The sequence below is a fragment of the Pelodiscus sinensis genome, chromosome 10 (assembly GCF_052426305.1).
Source record: "Pelodiscus sinensis isolate ZL-2025 chromosome 10, ASM5242630v1, whole genome shotgun sequence".
Lineage (NCBI taxonomy): Eukaryota > Metazoa > Chordata > Testudines > Trionychidae > Pelodiscus > Pelodiscus sinensis.
Genome location: NC_143061.1, coordinates 18773077 through 18787930, shown reverse-complemented (window position 1 = coordinate 18787930; position 14854 = coordinate 18773077).

The window sequence follows — 14854 nt, the reverse complement described above, 5'->3', positions numbered from 1 at the left end:
GCCATGTGGTTGTACCATCCCTAATCACATTTCCTGTCTGGGATCATATAGCCCCACCAGCGGTGGGGCTGGTGGAGGTAGAACTGTACCACTGGGAGGAGCTGCCAGCATGGAGAATTGTCTCTTAGGAGCTATGGTACCACATTCTTCTAATTTAACTTATGAAGTTCTTGGGAATTGAGCCCTGTGGATCATCGAATACTGATTTCTCTCTATGGATATCTATGGAACTGTAGCATTTAATTTCAGAAAGTGGGACTATACAAAATGAGGAAGCTAGTTAAACAGAAATTAAAAGGTACAGTGCCAAAAGTAAAATCCCTGCAAGCTGCATGGAAACTTTTCAAAGACACCATAATAGAGGCACAACTTAAATGTATACCCCAAATTAAAAAACAGAGTAAGAGAACCAAAAAAAGTGCCACCGGGGCATAACAACCAAGTAAACGAAGCAGAGAGAGACAAAAGACATAGTTTAAAAGTGGAAGTTAAATCCTAGTAAGGAAAATAGAAATGAACATAAATTCTGCCAAATTAAATGTAAAAAATATAACAAGAAAAGCCAGAAAGGAATTTGAAGAACAGTTATCCAAAAACTCAAAAAGTAATAGCAAAATGTTTTTAAGTACATCAGAAGCAGGAAGCCTGCTAAATAGCCAGTGGGGCACTGGATGATTGAGATGATAAAGGAGAACTCAAAGATGATAAGGTCATTGCAGAGAAACTAAATGAATTCTTTGCTTTGGTCTTCACTGCTGCAGATTTTAAGGAGATCCCCAAACCTGAGCCATTCTTTTTAGATGACAAATATGAGGAATTGCTCCAGATTGCGGTGTCATTAGAGGAGATTTTGGAAGAAATATATTAGCTTAACAATGACAAGTCACCGGGACCAGATGGCATTCATCCAAGAGTTCTAAATGTGGTTTATAACCTATCATTTAAATCAGCTTCTGTACTTAATGACTGGAAGATAGCTAATGTGATGCCAATATTTAAAAAGGGCTCTAGAGGTGATCATGGCAATTACGGACTAGTAAGTTGAACGTCACTACCGGGCAAACTAGTTGAAACTATAGTAAAGAACAGAATTGTCAGGCACATAGATGAACATAACTTGTTGGGAGAAAGTCAACATGGTTTCTGTAAAGGGAAATCAAGCCTCTAATCTACTGGAATTCTTTGAGGGGGTCAACAAGCATGTGCACAAGGGGGATCCAGTGGATACAGTGTCCTTAGATTTCCAGAAAGCCTTTGACAAGCCCTCATCAAAGGCACTTAAGTAAAGTAAGTTGTCATGGGATAAGAGGGAAGGTCCTCTCATGGATTGATAACTGGTTAAAAGACAGGAAACAAAGGGTAGGCATAAATGGTAAGTTTTCTGAATGGAGAGCGGTAACCAAGGCTCTGTCCTGGGACCAATCCTATTCAACCTATTTATAAATAATCTGGAGAAAGGAGTAAATAGTGAATTGGCAAAATTTGCAGACAATACTAAATTGCTCAAGATAGTTAAGACCAAAGACTCTGTAGAGCTTCAAAAGGATTTCAGAAAACTAAGTGATTGGGCAACAAAATAGCAAATTAAATGTAATATTGATAAGTGTAAAGTAATGTACATTGGAAAAAATAATTCCAACTATACATAGAAAATGATGGGGGCTAATTTAGCTCCAACTACCTGAGAGAGATCTAGGAGTCATTGTCTATAGTTATCTGAAAACACCTGCTCAATGTGCTGCACCCAGGGACAGGTTATCCAGTAGGCACAGTGCCTAGGGCCTATAAAAAATGTATGGCCTCCAGAAAATTTAGGGCCTACAAAAATTCATAATTGATTAAAAAATAAGAAAAGAAAACTGCTAAATCACACTTAATAATTTTTATTAGAATACACGTGCAAATTATATCTTACCTGTTCTTAATATTTGTATCTCCTTCATAAACAATCCAAGTATCATTTTATCACTTTATTATCAGGTCTAAATAACCTTTTACTACCTAATTACAAAGGTTCCCTGTAAGCTGGGCAGCAGCGTGGCCTTGTAGCTGCTTAATGAGCCCGCGCAAGGGCTGCTTCACAGGGAGCTGCCTTATAGTGGGAGGGGTATTTCTCCCTCAACATCTGCAGTAGTTCCATGCTGGAGATGGAATTTGCCTGTTCCACCTGGTAGGGAGGGGACATAAGGTGGAGGGGAGCAATAAGTGGATGTGGGGATTTGATGGGGCACCCTGGCTGGGATGGGAGATGAGAGGATTGGTGTGATTACAGCAGCTATGTTTGGTGGCAGTTTCATGTGAGAAACACGGTACGTTCTAGCCTGCTAGGCTGGGAGGGGAAGAGGGGGAAGCAGACAGCGTGGGGTAGGTAAATGAGGGAAGGAAGAGGTGGATGGGTGCTGGCATCTGTGTGGTGAGGTTGGGGGAGTTCGTTGGGTGCCCTGATTCACTCCTTTCTGGACTGCAGTTGCTGGTGCAAAGGAGAGACATAGGACTCTCTCCTGGTCTGGGGGAGGGGTGGGGAAGCAGGCTGAATGGTGGGGGGTGGTATTCTGATATGTGGATTTATAGGTGATGGGGATGCTGCTGTGGAAACTTCATTGTCTCATTAATGCATCAGAGGGAGCTTAGTCAAATATACCTTCCCTCTTCTTGTTGAGGCTGGGGTGAGGAGGGGTTGGTATTAACTACCAGCAGATTGGTGGCATAATTACAAGATCTTAAATGTGTCAGGAAAACATGATGGGGGAGAGGAAAGAATAATGTAGCACCCACAGTTAGACTTGTAGAGTAAATACAAAACTGACTCCTCAGCAGTTCTAGACCAAAAGTATCAGGAGGGAAAGATAAAGAGCTTGCTTTTGGCCATTTTGAGTTTGGTAACAGGAGGCAATGTGCCTAGAGATATTAGCCTGAACTAAAAATTAATCTATGCTATCATGTGCCGAAAGTGTCCGTCTGCTATGTACATTGGACAAACGTCTCAGACCCTTCGCCAAAGAATCAATGCCCACAAAACAGACATTAGACAGGATCACAAAGAAAAAACAGTTGCTTGTCATGTCAACCAGAAAGGACACAGTCTCAATGACCTGCTAACCTGCATCCTACTTCAGAAGACATTCAAATCTGCACTTGAAAGGGAATCCTCTGAACTGGCATTCATGCTAAAATTCGACACTCTCCGCACTGGACTTAACAAAGACCCCAGCTATCTTACACATTACAAAGATAGCTTCCCCAATTATCACCTCTAATTCTATTAACTCACAGACATTTCCCCTTCCCCACCTCTAATATCATTAACTCACTGGCATTCACCTTCCTTCCCCCCCCCCCCCCCCACATCCCCCTTCTGTTCTGTAATGTGATTTGTCCTTTTCATGTTTTTTTGATCTGAGGAAGTGGGTCTGGCCCACGAAAGCTCATCATCTAATAAACCATCTTGTTAGTCTTTAAAGTGCTACATAGTCCTGTATTTTGTTTGAACTAAAAATTAGTTTGTTTGGAGGGAGACAGATCCAGAGCAGACAAAGAGGGAGAGATTCTGCGTTAGCAGATGTTAATGTAGGACTTCACTTGTATTGTTTTTTCTATTGTAAAGCAGTTAGGTTGCTTTTGTAGATAAGGATTATGTGGATAGGCCTAGCTCAAGACATTTGCATGATTACATTTCAAAGAAACCTTACATAGGTGTTAATGGCTTAAGGCAGGGGTTCCCAACCTTTTTTGGTCCCCATGACCCCTTGGCTTTTAGTAAACCTTCCTGTACCCCCTATTCAATATGAAAGGAAATAAATTCTAGACTCTATAATCCACAACTATTTTCAATAACATTACTACTTTTGGAATCTTTCAATTAGGATAATTTAGTTATTTACCAAATATTCCCCGTACCCCCGTACCCCCTTAACAAGTTTCTCGTACCTCCTAGGGGTAGGTGTACCTCAGGTTGGGAACCCCTGGCTTAAGAGAAGGAAAGAAAAGGATTCCTTTAACAGATTTTTGGAATGTTGTAAATATCTGAAGACTGATCTTTATTTTTTTTTAAATATCCTGTGTTACTAATTAATATATTGTAAATGTTTTAATTGGAAGAACTTTGCCATGGAACCAGTTTATTTGTTTGGCCTTTCAGTTAGCGTTGGATTCCAGACAAGTGATTTCCATTCAATTATAAAATTTGTTGGGGAAGAGCAGATCTTTTCTATATGGTGTAGTTCTGGTTTTTATGAGTCAGTGGGCATATTAAGTGTGATGCTAGGTGTGTTGTAATATGAAGACTGTATCTTCAAGCTCTTTAAAAAATTGATCTTTCTACAAACTCTGAATCCATGTATTAAAGTGCTGCTCTGAAGCTTCTACTCTTTGAGTTGGTTCCATACACAATGTGAAAGTTTCAAACAAGTATAACTTTTATCTATGTTTTCAGGTATCTATTTCACTTGCATAGTGATCCTAAACATTCATTTAAAATACCCATCACCAACCACCTGGGCTGCGTCTAGATTGGCATGGTTTTCCGGAAATGCGTTTAACGGAAAAGTTTTCCATTAAAAGCGTTTTTGGAACAGAGCATCTAGATTGGCACGGACGCTTTTCCGCAAAAGCACTTTTTGCGGAAAAGCGTCCGTGCCAATCTAGACGCGCTTTTCCGCAAAAAAGCCCCGATCGCCATTTTCACAATCGGGGCTTTTTTGTGGAAAACAAATCTGAGCTGTCTACACTGGCCCTTATGTGCAAAAGCTTTGCGCAAAAGGGACTTTTGCCTGAACGGGAGCAGAATAGTATTTCCGCAAGAAGCACTGATTTCTTACAGTAGGAAGTCAGTGCTTTTGCGGAAATTCAAGTGGCCAGTGTAGACAGCTGGCAAGATTTTCCAGGAAAGCGGCTGATTTTCCGGAAAAACTGGCCAGTCTAGACACAGCCCTGATGTTTTACTTCCTTTCCTATTTTCATATTTGTGGCTTTATGTGCTTTCCGTGTTGCTCTATTACTTATTTTTACTGTTCTATGTTTGCAAACTGTTAATCAAATTAAGCGTGACATTCCAGATAAGCTGTATAAGCCTGAGTGCATGCCTTTTTCTCTCCTTTCCAGTGTAAGTAAATATTCTATTAATATTTGCAAGGAGAGCATGGCTGTTTGCAGTTGACTCATAGTTTGCTTTAGCATCTTAAAGCTGAGCAATGTGTGGATAATATGCATTTTGTTGTGTTTACTAGCTTGAGTTGTTAGAAAGGATAATAAAATACATGTATTCCTAGGGTAGTGTTAATATCAAATAAAAAGAAAATTAAATAAACATCATAAGCATTGCTAATTGTTAATTATCCCTTATTTAAAAAAAATTATTCTGTACCTACAAACTGTTTAAAATATATATTTATATCTAGTTTTGTTTGTACTGAAGGAGCACATAAGAAAATTCAACCCACCCAAGGATGGAAAATGTTAGAGGGAACACTACTTATTACTACAGTGTTTGCATTTTACAGTTGTATTTCAGAAACCCTAGCCTACTACTAAACATTGTTTCTGGTGGAAATATACGGCCAGCATCGGCCAATGTAATGTTATTCTATTCTGTGCAGTGCATGGCTCTGTGGATTTTACAGTTGTAGTGCCAACAACATCACCTTATTTTTCTCCTTATCAGCCGATTAACTACCAGGTGACTCCTAAGTATAATTGTAGTATACAACAAAATGACTGTTATTTTTCAGTGAAGTACTATGAATTTCTCACATAGTGTACCACTTTCAAGAGCAAAAATTAAAGTGGGTTATAGGGCATTTCTCCCTTATATATTTCTATACAGTGTAATTTAAGGGCCTACAATTATGAGAGTGCCTAAGACCTACAAAGAGCTTAATCCGGCCCTGGCAGCAGCAGTCAAAAAGCAAGCAGAATGTTAGGAATAATTAAAAAATGGATAGAAAATAAAAGAGAAAATATCTTATTGATGCTATATAAATCCTTGGTACTCCCACATCTTGAATACTATGTACAAATATAGTCACCTCATCTCAAAAAAGATATATTGGCATTGGAAAAGGTTCAGAAAAGATCAACAAAAATTATTAGGGATTTGGAACAGGTGCCATATGAAGACAGATGAAAAAGACTGGGACTTTTCAGCTTAGAAAAGAGGAGACCGTGTTGCCAAGAGGCAATGGTTCTTCCCTTAAGGCCGCGTTTCTCAAACTGTGGGTCCCGACCTCCTGGGGGGTCGCAAGCTACTTAGAGGGGGGTCGCAGTATCAAAAAGTTTGAGAACATCTGCCTTAAGGGATTCAGAGGCAATAAGCACACAAATTGGGTGAAGGCTTAAAGATTTTACTAAGCAAATGTTAAGGTAAAGTACAATGCTTAATATCAGAATAAAATACAATACTTATTAAGCCTAAGCAAATCTTAGAATAAAATGCAATATTTATTAAGAAAATACAATACTCATTAAGCCTAAGCAACCTCAGAATAAAATACAGTGCCTATGTCCCTTCTGCTGCTGGGAACCCCGTGAAGAAGGGCAGCGGACGGACCCCAGTGGCCAGTGCGTAGCACCTTCTGCAGCTTCAGTCTATGCCGAGGTTCCAATGTTAGGAATATTCCCGGCCTCTATATACTGTTGGATCTACAGTAATCACACCTGTTGTTTTGAGAACCTAACAAGATCATTGATACTTTGCATATTTTCCTAGGCCAAATAATTAGCATTATCAGGTGGGAAACATTCAGCAAAGATAGCTATGTGATCTTCCTGAGCACTCCTGCACTCCCATACCGGATGCATGGCCTTGGGACCTGTCCCAGAACTTGTTGAAAGTAAACAGTTCATTCCAAACAGCTAACAAAAGAATAATAAGAAGCAAAAAGCATAAATAGCTGCCTCAAGTATCCAGGCCTGTAAGAAAATGCAGGCACGAAAGGGACAATTGTGGTACACCACCTAATTTCCTCGATCTCACAATCATTTTCTGCATTTCCACTACAGAGACGAAGGGGGGAATATGATAGATGTATATAAAATCATGACTGGTGTGGAAAAAATGAATAAGAAAAAGTTATTTACTTATTCCCATAACATAACAACTAGGGGGTTACCAAATGAAATGAATATGTAGAAGGTTTAAAATAAACAAAAGGAAGTTTTTCTTCATGCAGTGCTCAATCAAGCTGCGGAACTCCTTGCTAGAGGATGTTGTGAAAACCAGGACTTAACAGGATTCACAAAAGAACTAGATAAATTCATGGAGGCTAGGCCCATCAACGGGTATTAGTCAGGATGGGTAGGAATGGTAGCCCTAGCCTCTGTTTGCCAGAGGCTGGAAATGGATGACAGGAGAGGGATCATTTGATGATTACCTGTTCTGTTCAATCCTTCTGGGGCATGTGGCATTGGCTACTGTCAGAAGACAGGATACTAGGCTAGATGGACCTTTCGTCTGACCCAGTATAGGTGTTCTTATGTACACTTATTCATGTGCAGGGATCTACTAAAAGGTGTAGATGGTGTCCGGTGGGATTTTTAAAAGCACCCAGGCATGCAACTCTCATTGTAATCAATGGGACTTAGGTGCCCAAGAGTATTGGAAGTCCCACATGGGACCCTCTGCCTGTTTAGGTGCCTAAATAGCTTTAAAAATCTGGTTCTGAATGATTGATTGCTCAAGCTTATATACAGGAAGTCAGAGCAAGAATTGAAACCCAATACTCTAGAATCTCATTTCAGCACTTTAATCTCAAATTATCACTCATATTCTTTGCAAATTCCAAACACCATCAAGATCAGGTCCATTATGGATGGTAAGCAACATCAAGATCCTGCTACACTTTTTCACTCTGCATTGGATGGAGAATCAACAAAGGTTAAAAATGTAGCACTGCATGATATTTTATATCTGGAGAGACCATATTTTAAAACACACCTCTAGCTTTGAATATGCCCAACCTAACAATAATATAACGGGGAACCACATTAATTTTCCTCAATGAGAATCTTAAGAAAATTCTCTGACTTCTGAAACTAATTTAAAAGAACAAATTGGATTTCAGGAATGGATATCATTTCTAAATATCAATTTTCTATCTCCTGAGCATATATTATGCATTATAGAAATAGCCTATGATATATAAAATAGCCTTAATATTAAGTGAATATGATCTAACAGTATTACTACAATAAAATTAATTTGCTCCTTTTGTTCCTACGTAAGGTGTGAACCATTATATAATTGGAAAAGATGGTACTGAACGAATGGTAATATAGAACTCAGTGTTTACTCTTTTGCAGGTAGTCCATGTCAAGTTTTGTAACAGCAGACTCTGCAAACTCAACCTGGGATCTGCTAGCCAGCTTGTGTTTTTTCCCCCTCGTGTGCCATCACCAATGATGCACAAATGTATAATGAAACCTCCCATTCTTCTATTAGCTCAGCAATGCTAACCTTGGAAAAATCTTCCTTATCTGTACATATATGACTTGAAAATACAGAGAGTAATTACGTTCTGTAAGATGATAACACCAATCTTTATTTGTCTGATTCTAAGTGCACTCTAAAAAGCTGCTAATTTCACATTATAGGTATTGTGCAAATAAAGCACAGGAAGGGCAGATCTACACAGCAATATTATTTCAAAATAACTAGTGTTAGTCCGTGTCTACACAGCAGGCAGTTATTTCAAAATAGTGCCAAAATACTGTCAAGCTGGAGGACTTCTTACTCCGACTCCTGTAACTCTCATTGTCTGAGGAGAAAGGAAAGCTGGAGGAAGAGTGCTCTATTTCAGAATAAATGCTGTGTAGATGCTCCCAATTTTAAAATAAGCTATTTTGAAATAACATGCGCATGTAGATGCGCGCTACTAGTGCATGAACTGTCTCCACTCACTGTGGTAGAGTTACACTCTTCTGTCACATTACCTTTGAGTGTAGATGCATGCAGCTTTGCATTCTGAAATTGTGGCTGACTTTTTTTTTTTATAGCCCTTAGGTAATTTTCCCACAATCTATTCCTCTAAAAAGAAAACATTATAGCCCTGGGTAATGTAGTTGTATGGTGTAATTTCAAGGATGGTTTACCTTTTTGGGGAAGATTTTGATGAGTTCTGTTGTCCATGAATCTGAGATTTATATCAAAGGGATAGCATCAGAATGTGAAATTACACTACAGTGCAAATACCCAAATACTGTGTTGAGTGCCAATGGCTAGCTAGTTAGATAGGCAGGCATTTGGTTATTATTCTAGCAATGTCCCTTAATATAATCTTTGGATTTTTAGACTGCAGTCTCTCTGATGAGGTTTCTATTCATGGTGAACAAGGTGATTGTTTTATGTTGCAGCTGGTTGTGCGTTCCAGTAGCTACACCGTTGTTTGGAATTGAAGAGATTCTGCTTCTTGCTTTCTAGATGACCTTAGACAAATCACTTCACTTTTCTGTGCCTCTTTCCCTCCGCTCCCCCGTAAATTAGTGATAATTATACTGATGTCCCTTGTGAGCCAGATTTCATTACATGTATGCTTGTCCTTTGCAAAGTTACTTTGGAAAAATGGAGTTTCTGTACTTATGTGAGCTGTTCCCTGTGTGTATCAGTCATATCTGCTTGCTTGAATGAGGACAGTAAGTTCATAGTTATCCTGTCAACCCTGCAGAACCAGTACAGAACTGTTTACAAATTTCCAGGGCTCACCAGTTACGCTGAGTAACTGCATTGCTACTGAAGGCATAAACATCATAATGTTGCTTACAAGAATAAGTCCTTCCTTGCAAGGTCAAAGGAGGAAAGACCCAACTTGATTTTCATATATTATATTGAGGTTAGCAGGGTTGACAGTTAGAGAAAACAACAGCCTTATTAATTGTAAACTCAGCATATTTTATCTGGAAGTCAGTGAGAGACAATATTATAGGAAAAGTTTCTTCTGGCAGAACATTCACTCCAAAAGTGCAGATTTACTCAGCTCTTAGGAACATTAATGGAAGTTTCACTGCTATCATATTTCACACTACGTACAGAACTCTGTGACTGCAATTTCCTCCAGACACACTGTTATTGGCACATGGGTATATTACTATATGTAAAATAAGCAGCATGCAAATACACAAGATTCCCTTAGTTTAGTAGTCATTGTATCGGGGTGAATTTCTGCATATTGCAGGTACAATGTCAAATAATATCTACTTTCCTGTTTTCCATATCAATTATGGATAAAATAATGAACATTTTATTACTCCAAGATGGGGCTCTTGAGTTTTCTAATTTTCTAATAGTAAAATGGAATTCTGGGGTCACTTTTTACGTCCTAGAATTAAAAGATAATTCATTGCTGTATAGTACTGTGATGTAGTGGGGGTACCTTGTTCATTACGGTGATGGGCAGTGGGCTGTGGGCGACCTCTGCTGTCTGTGGCAGGACCCAGCAGGGCAGAGTCATTATGCAAAGGGGGCTCCAAACCTGTCTGACCAGCTATCCCCCAGGGAGAGAGACAAAGGAAGGTGGAATGCGGCCCTAGCTGGGGGCAAGGCTGGAAGAGGGTGAGTTTTAGTCTCTGTCTGGGATCATGGAGGAAGCAGACTAAGCAACAGGCTGGGGGTTTAGAAGCCAAGACACCCCCCCCCCATATCAAGGGGGGCTGAGGCATCCTAGGCCGGCCCGGTAACCAGATAACATCAGTGCTATGCTGTATCCTGGAGAAGCAATAAACTCCCTCTCTTCTACTGGCTGGTGGAGTCTGTTCGTGCCATTTCGGGGGTGCAGGAGGCGGGGGAACCCCAACGCGCCGTCACTGATACCAACATTACAATATGAATAAAGTTTCATTGTACTGTATATTCAAACAGGAGCTATTCTGTTGTTCCATGTGAGGGTGCAACATTCTGGCTGCGTCTAGATTGGCATGATTTTCCGGAAATGCTTTTAATGGAAAAGTTTTCCATTAAAAGCATTTTCGGAACAGAGTGTCTAGATTGGCACGGACGCTTTTCCACCAAAGCACTTTTTGCAGAAAAGCATCCGTGCCAATCTAGATGCACTTTTCCGCAAAAAAGCCCCGATCGCCATTTTCACGATCAGGGCTTTTTTGCGAAAAACAGATCTGAGCTGTCTACCCTGGCCCTTTTGTGCAAAAGCTTTGCACAAAAGGGACTTTTGCCTGAACGGGAGCAGAATAGTATTTCCGCAAGAAGCACTGATTTCTTAGTAGGAAGTCAGTGCTTTTGCGGAAATTCAAGAGGCCAATGTAGACAGCTGGCAAGTTTTTCCGGAAAAGCGGCTGATTTTCTGGAAAAACTGGCCAGTCTAGACACAGCCTCTGTGTATGGATATAATGATGGAACTCATACAAGTGAATGAATAACAGTTGAAACAGAATAACAGTATACTATCTATAGCTCTATACCTGCAATTTCTATTCCAGTCAATGGATGTTTTGCTGGCTTAAAGACTGCTTGGATTGGACTCTACATATATTTTCTCATACTGCAGTGGGGCTCTGCTTCAGCTGGGAGAGATTAAACCAGGCTGGAGGGATCTTGTCCAGAGCCCAAGCCAGTCAGGGAAAAGGCTCATAGGGAGACAATCCGAGGACGGCTTGCTGGGGCAGCCCTATTTATAAGGATCTGTTTAGTAAAGCAGCAGGCACCTGGGTTCTGACCAAGGAGGGTACAGGACTGGTTCCCTGGGAGAAGAGTCTTAGGTGGAGCAGTGCTGGGCAGGCTCAGGGGAGAAGAGAGAAACTCTAGCGTGATACCTGCCAGGCTGTAGGATTTGACACAAGGGCCATGAGGGTGCAAGGGTCACGGGGAACTGGCCCAGGGAGCATGAGCAGTAAATGGGGAGTGAAGGAGAGCAGGGCAAGGCTGCTGCCAGAGGGTCCCTAGGCTGGGACCCAGAGTAGTGGATGGGCCTGGATTCCCTCCCCTTTGCACTACACCTGTCCACCACATAGTGTGACCTATACAGACTGTAGGCAAGGGGCTTGATTTTGGGGGCAGCAGTTGGCCACACAGGCAGGTGTAAGAGTTGAGGACTGCTGATATCCCCCAGAAGGAAGGGAGAACTGAGTGGTGGACACTGCCGGATGGCAGTGCCCTGAAGAGGACACCATAGTCCAGGGAGCAACATGGGTCCATGGAGACGCACTGGAGGGCAAAGGTACGATGACACTCAATTGTCACAGCTAATTCCTCGTGTGACCAGAAGGCGGTGCCATAGCACTGCCTTAACCTCCCTCCCCCCTTACAGATAAACATGCTTTTTATCATAAGTGTATGTAGTGCTACTGGTAAATAGGTGTAGAACTGGCATCCAGGAGTGCAGTTCGAACATCATTTTGTTGGTTTTGGATACCGTTGGTATTAGTCCTTTTAAGATGTCGATAAACAGTGTATGTGAAATATTTAATTACCGTTTTATTGCTATAGTCCTGTGCTTGCTGTTTCATGAAGCATAGTCAGCACATTTTACCCCCTCAAAGTGATTTTATTTGTATTTGGCAACAAATAGTGCTGATCCTAAGATCAACCTCCCTTAAGGACTTGAAACTATCATCAGTTTATCAACTCCCCAAAGAGAAGAGCATTTAAATTCTGCCCCATACGAGCTGTAACTATAGCGACAGATATTGTATCAGATCACATGCAGTGGATTGGAAGAGCTGAATATGGCCAAAAACCTGGGACTTGTGCTACAATGCTTTGTGCTGCAATGACACGAGACCACTTGCTGCTGGCTTTTCATGGAAAGGGGTCCTGCTGCTGAGGACAGAATAAGGCAGGCCTTCCCAGGAACTTTGTGAGAAGGATCAGAGTTCTTCTATGAGAGCTTTATGGAGATGTCCATGGAGGATTCCTGCTCCATTTCTAAATATGTTAATCTGTTTCTGGGATCCCTCACTGTGTAGACACAGTGGCTACCACAGATCACACCCAGCTTCCTTAACTCACATTTAGAAAGTTGAACTCACCAGAAGTGCCCTCCCTGGGATCAGTGAGACGTTCTGGGAGGAGAGGATTGTCTCCAAGGTTATTGGCTCTCAGTGACATTGGTTACCTGGCTTGCCTGCTGACCATTCTCCTCTTCCTCTTCCTCCATGCTGCTGCCATAGGTTCCCTGAGGAGTGTCTTGGGAGGAATCCACAGACTGGCTAAGGAATCTGGTCTGGTCCCACTCCTGCATGAAGGGCAAGTTGCATGCAGCTGTCATAGAAATGGCTTGATTTTTGGTGATTCTCCAGACTGCCTATTTGCCTTCTTTGCCTTTTGGTACAACTGCCTCAGCTCCTTATTTTCACTCAGCACTGCTGGGCATCCCTGGTGTGTCCTTTTTCCTCCAAGTCCTTTGCAATCTTGGCATAGACATCAATGTTTCTTTTTCTGGTTCTTAGTTCTGTGAGAACAGATTCCTCTCCCCACACAGCAATGGCATCCAGGATCTCCTGCATGCTCCATAGAATACTAGGACTGGAAGGGACCTTGAGAGCTCATCGAGTCCAGTCCCCTGCCCTTATGGCAGGACCCATGCTGGTGCTCCTCTGCAATCCTGGGAACTCTCATGGTCAGGTGTGCTCCTGCTGTGAGCTCTGCTGGCTGCACAGGAAATTAAATTGTTTTTCCTGTTTGCATGAAGAGCAGTAGGGTTGAAAGTCCTGGCCAGAGTAATCACTGTGGGACATCTCCCAGAGGCCAAGAATGTCGACTTTCACAGCACTGAGTCTGTACTATGTAAAGTCCACCATGCAAAGTCAAATTTAGTGTTACTCATTGCGAAGGAAGAGTACAGAAATCATCTTTAATGCCCCTTAAAGTTGACAGAACAAGCTTGGTGGTGTGGACTCATTGTTTAAAAAATCAACCTAAGGCAGTTAAGACTTTAACTCCCAGTGTAGGCCAGGTGAAAGGCTTCCTTATGCATAAGAAGGTAGTTCACTTTCTAATTTGTAAGTGTAAGGCAATCTAAATTAATGTAATTATATAAAGAAGGTAAGTAATGGTCTACTGTAACTCTCATATCCTCCTGTTAGCTACGTAACCTTGCTATATGCTTCAGTCCTATTAGTAGGTTTGTTACACCTAATTAGATTCTATTAGGTTGAAGTAGACACACTGTATCAAATTGAGTAGTGTTATAGAAAGAATCTGTTTATAAAGTACGTGATAAGTGGTATGATATACCCATTTAGGTGGCTGAAAGAAGGTGTAGGCCACATCAAGTTAGTCTAACTCCAACTCTCCTTTGAATTTGGTCCATTGAGTTTAAAGGATTTCAGAGGAGTTTTTGGTACTGCAGAATCTTTAGATCTCTTTTGTGTCTTTGGGGAATATCTTTTCTTTCTATCACAAAAATAAAAGTTTAAACTAGTATAAATTTTAGAATCCACAATCTTCTAAAACCATTTTCATGTAAGGGCCAAATCCTGCATTTCTTCCTCACTCCAAACTACTTCTGAACCCTATGAGAATTTGGACTGAGACTGGAAAAGATTAAATAATAAGAGTTTTTGGTTTGCCAATTTCCTGTGAATTTTACAACACATACATCTCTCATAATCTGTTTGTTTTACATAGAGGGGAAAAAATAAGCATAAAAAAACTCCTCTCATGCCAATGCTCTCTGTATTGTAGACCAAGTGCCTTCAACGCCAAGAAAACATGAACCTAAGAATAAGGAAAAATATCCCTCTTTCTTTTCACTTCAGCTTTCTTCCTCCCTCCCCCTTCTCTCTCAGCAGCTCCACTAATTCGCTAACTGAGTGATTATAAGCTACATCAAGCATTTAAAAGACCAGTGGTGAAATGTGACAGTAGGTAGGCTAGTGGGAGGGGGAATAAATAAATAAATGCTTAACACAT